The following is a 5,932-nucleotide window of genomic DNA, read 5'->3' on the forward strand; positions in this document are numbered from 1 at the left end:
ACTCTTAACATTCGGATATAAAGAAAAATCAGAAAGAAACATTAAATATAAGCTGTCCTACTGTTCATTGCATTGTTTATTTTGTTTCAAGTGTTCCAGAACTTCTTTTACTTAATATTGTAAGTCATTATGTTAGATTATATTAATTATATCTTTCCCTTCAGAAACCTCAGTTCAGAAGCCTTCTGTTTTTCCCACTAAAATTGCTATTTCTCCTGCCCAGCTATCAGTCTGATATTTTTCATTTCTCTCCTATAGTGGATTCTGTTTCTTAAATCTCATATTCTTCTTACTTGGTTTACTCTCTTGTTTCACTGTATCACTTGAAGAAGTTTGGGTGAGAACTAAATATTTTGAAAAATTTAATGACTGAAAATTATTTTTTTCACTTTCAACTTGATTGATAGTTTGTTTTAGTATAAAATGTGTTAACATTAAAAATTGATTCTTACTGCTATTTATCACTTGACTATACTACCATTTACTTATCTATCTTAGTACTAATGGGCACTTGATTTCCTTCCAGTTTTTAGCTATTTTGAATACTGCAATGAAAGCCTTTTACATGTCCTTTCATGAACATTTATATGCATTTAATTTAGCTTAATATCCAAGAGTAGAATCACTAGGTTATAGGATAAGCTATAATAAATACTGTCATATAGTTTTCTAAAATGATTATTTTAATTTTTACTTCCACCAGGAGTAAGAATTCCAATTTCTCCATATTGTCATAACAGTGTTGTCAGTAGTTTAATTTTAGCTATGTTGGTGGGTGGTTTTTCTTTAATTTGTTCTCTGGAAAGTTTATGAAAAGATTATTGTCATTCCTTAGCTAAGGATGGGCTTTTTTTTTTTTTTCCTGTCTATACTTCAAAAAGCACATAAAAAAGAATGCACACTCTCTGTTTCCAATTTATAAAAATTTTATAAAATGAAAACTATAGTAAAAAAATTTTTTTAAGTGGATCAGTGATTTCCTAGGGATGGGTGGAGGAGAAGGCTAAGAATAAGAGGTTATAAACGGTCACGAGGAAAATTTATTGAGGATGTGCTAATGAATCCTTTCTATTTTTATCTTTAATGTATGTGTTTGAAAAAACATTTTAAGGGCAATTTGTTGGGTATGGAAATCTAGAATGGCAGTTTTCTATTTTTTTCTCTTTCAGCATTGTAAACATAACATTCCACTGACTACTGCTTCATTATTTTTGTTCAGCAGCAGACCATACATTCTTGCTCCTTTAAAGATAACGTGTCTGTTTTTCTTTAACTGCTTTTAAAGTTTCCCTTTTTTCTTTCACTTAAGCAATTTTACCATGATGCACCAGCTTTTGTGTTTGTGTGTTTTACTTGCTTGGGTTCATGTTACTTTTTAAATTTGTGGCATAAAAGTACAGTATTCATAGGTTTTGGAAAATTATCAGTAACTACGTCTTCAACAATTAAATCTGTTTTTAAATATTTTACTGGAGCATTTTAATATTCAGTAGTGGAGAATTAAAATGCACAATTAAAATATATATTTATACACCTATGTACAAACATACATATCTAGAAAATGATCACCAAAATCAAGATAAGAATTATATCCATTATTCCCCTAAATTTCCTCAGGCCAATTGTAATATCTTTCTCCCATCCTTCTCAGCCACTCAACCCTAAGAAAATACTGATCTGCTTTTTGTTATCATATATTAGTTTGCATTTTATGAAATTTTATAAATTGAAATCATAGAGTATGCATTCTTTTTTTAATCTGCATTTTTCTCCTAAGCATAATTGAGATTCATCTATGTTAATATGTGTATCAATTGCTTTTTTTTTTATTGCTAGGAAGTACTCATTGTATGCATATATCACAATTTATTCACCTATTAACAGTCATTTGGGTTGATTTCAGATTTAGCTTTTGCAAAAAAAAAAATGCTGCTATGAATATGTGTGTACAAGTTTTGTATGGACATATGTTTTTATTTTCTTGGGTACATATCTTGGAGTATAATGGCCAAATCATATCGCAGGTATTTGTTAACTTTTACAAAACTCCCAGTTTTTGCAAGTGATTGTATCATTCAGTATTCTCCACCAGCAGCTCATGAGAGCCTCAGTTTATATTCTCACCATACTTGATATGACCAGTCTTTTGATTTTATCTACCAAATACATTTATAGTTGTATCATATTGTGGTTTTAATTTGCATCTCTCTAATGACTAACAATGTTGAACATCTTTTCATATGCATATTTGCTATTAGTATAACTTTTATGAAGTTGCTATTCAAATATATAACCAGAAAAAAGTTGTTTGTTTACTTATTACGAGTCCTGAGAGTTCTTTATATGTCATATATAGATAAAAATATTTTTTATCAAATATACTATTTGCAACTATATTCTGTCACTAGGTATTATGTCTTTTAACCTTATGAGTGTCTTTAAAGAGAAGTTATTTTTTATAAAATACAACATACTTATTTTTCCCATTATGAATTGTGCTTTTGGTGTCATTTGAAGAAATCTTTGACTAACTCAATGTCATAAAGATTTTCTCCTAAGTGTTCTAGTAGAAGTTGTATAATTTTAGGTTTTATATTTAGGTCTATGATCATTTCTAAATTAATTTTTGTATACAGTGGGAAGTGTGAATTTCAGTTTTTTGTTGTTTGTTTTACATATACATGCAATTATTTCAGCATCATTTGTTGAAGACTAACCTTTCTCCTGTGAATAATCTCTAAAACTTTGTGTAAGATCAATTCGATATTAGTGAATCTGCTTTTGAACTCTCTTCTATTCCATTGATCTATTTGATCTTTTATACCAATTCAACACCCATATGATTACTGTAGCTTCGTAATTGGTCTTGAAATAAAGGAATATTAGTTCTTTGAACATGTTTTTTTTAAGGTTGTATTGGCTCTTTTAGGTAACTTTGTATTTCTGTGTGAATTTTAGAATCAGCTTGTCAATTTCTACAAAAAGAAATCCTGCTAGGATTTGACTGAGGTTGCATTAAATCTATAAATCAGTTTGGAGAGACTTAACATCTTAATAACACTGACTTTTCTGACACTTGAATACAGTATACCACTCTGTGTATTCAGGTCTTAAATTTTTTATTCAGCAATGTCTTATGGTTTTCAGTGTATAGATGTTGTAAATTATTGTAATGTTTTTGTCTATTTCATGTGTTTTTATAATATTGTTTATTTAATTATAATGTCCAATATTTTTTGCTATTTATAGGAATGCACTTGATTATTTTATATTGATCTTGTGTCCTGAAACTTTGATAAGATCCCTTTATAGTTCTAGTAGATTTTTTGTGTGTATTTGTTCCATTGGATATTCTATGCAGACATTTGTTTCATCTACAAATAGAGATTTACTTCTTTTCTAATTTGGAGAACTTACACTTTTTTCATTTCTTATTGTACTGGCTAGAAGCTCAAATATAATATTGAATAGAAGTCATGAGAGCAGGCATTATTTTCCCATATTCTTGATCTTAGAGGAAAAACAGCAGTCTTCCCCAGTAAATTGAGTTTTTCTCCAGCTGCAGGTTGTTCATTGATGCCTTTTATGAGATAAAGGAAATTGTCTTTTATTCCTCATTTTCTGGGAGATTTTATTAGAATTGGATTTAGTTTTTTAAGGTACAAATTGAAGTTATTAGTTTGAGACCTTTTTTTCAGATATATAGTTTTTTACTGCTAAAATTTCCCTCTAAGTACTGCAAATTTAGCAGGATCTCACAAGTTTTGATATGTTTTTTTTTTCATTTCCACTTGAGTAAAAACACTTTCTAAGTTCTCTTTTGATTTCAATCTGTAAGTTATATAGAAGAATTTATTTAAGGAATTTTATAGCTATTTAAATTTTTTTTTATTATGGTGACATTGGTTAACAAAATTCAGTGTTTCAGGTGTATAATTCAACAGTAAGATATATATACATACATATATATATATGTATATATATATATATAGTATTGTGTATTCACCACCCATAGTTAGGTTTCTTTCTGTCACCACATATTTGACTCTTTTTACCCCATCTATCTCCCCCCTCCTCCTTTCCTTCTACCTTCTGGTATACATAGAATAGAATGTTACTCAGCCATAAAAAGGGATGAAATACTGCCATTTGCAGCAACATAGATGGACCTTAAAATAATCATGCTAAGTGAAATAAAGCCAGACAGAAGAGCTGAAAACCACATGGTATCACTTATATGTGGGATATAAATAAACCGAAAAGCAACAAACAGAGACTCATGGACATGGACAATAGACTAGTGGTTACTAGAGGGTAGCTATATTTTTATTAAAAAATTTTCTAGATTTTTTTGGTTGTTGTTATTCTCATAGTTCACTTTTTGTCAGGGAACATAAGATTTATGACTTGAATTATTTTTACATTCTACACATATATCCAAGTTGTAGCTTCCTTGTCCTTGTTATTAATAATCACACTTCTAATACTTTAATATCCTTTTAAACTATATTGAAATTTATCACCAGTTGTTCTCTCTTTTGTCCTAGTGTATAGATGCATATGTGTGTATACGTACATGCATACACACACATATTAAGTATTTATTGCCATTTTAATGTAAGTTTAACAGTAAGAGTAAATGGACACATTTAGTTAATCTTCTGTTGGTGACCAGAGATCCTTTACTCAAAACCAATTGAAGGCAACATATAATCAGGCCCTACCATACTTTAAACCTTATTTTTATTTTGTATTTTACAGAATTTTGCTTTTTCCCTTTTTAATTACATTATATTCATATTCACTTTTGTTCCTTTTCTCACATTTTTACTGTATCTTTAACTATTTTTTTTTTTTACTATCTAAAGCTCACATATTCTCTAAATCCAAGTAACAAGTCCTCCCAATTTCATGAAGCTTTTTAAAAAATTTATAAAATTTGTTGATATTCTTCTAACCTTTGTAACTCTGGGTAGGGGCTGAGGAGAGTGAGGTAGTGGCAATAAATGTAGTCCAAGAATTGTGGTTCTCTGTGGCATCACTGTGTCACATGGAACAATTTGAGCAATTTCCAGGTTTTTAAAAATAATTTCACAGTGATGAGAACTACTGCCATTTAGTTGATGGGGGCCAGAGAGACTAGAGGTTAAGGACTATATGGGACAATCTTTAACCACAAAGAATTGTTTCTTGGCCTGTATAACAATGTAACATTCTAGAAGACATTCATGTACTAGTTGGTAATCAGTTTATAATATCCTGAGCTTAATGTTCCCTGTGTTTTACACATTTTTGACGGATTGCTAAACTTTAATTTTGCAATTCAGGTAAACAGTATGTAAATCAAGGGAAGACTGAAATTTACTTAGAATTTGTTAAGCTTTTCACTATTTCAGAAAATTGCATCATCAATGTCAACAATTTTTAGAATTCATGTGGCACATACAAACCATATCGGTCTTCATTTATACCTATTTGTGCAAATATGCGATAAAGGAAATGTGAAAATTCTTTTAATTATTTAGATGTATACAGTTTTTAAAGTGGACAAATATAAAATATAAAGACCTTATTATGTATTTCATTTACAAAAGCTGTTTTTAATATTTTATATTACAATCCTAAATGTTTGTGTATATTAGCACATTGATAAGAAATTTATGCAGTGAAGATTGCAAAATGAAAACACAGTTTTCTACTGTTAGATTGATATTGATACAATCCCTAGGTTTCTAACACACAATTTCTCTATTGAGAGAATTTACTTTTCAAATTATTCTCTTTTCCCTATTGTCTGTAAAGAATATGGTAATTTAAGCTCTAGAGATTAAGTGTGTGTTTTCACTTGTGGTATATTTCAAGAGAAGAAATATATTTGCCATGATACTTTATTTCTATCCCACTCCACATCATATAAACATTATTTTACCAC

This window comes from Pteropus medius, unplaced genomic scaffold, assembly GCF_902729225.1.
Source record: "Pteropus medius unplaced genomic scaffold, Ma_sr-lr_union100, whole genome shotgun sequence".
Taxonomy (NCBI): Eukaryota; Metazoa; Chordata; class Mammalia; order Chiroptera; family Pteropodidae; genus Pteropus; species Pteropus medius.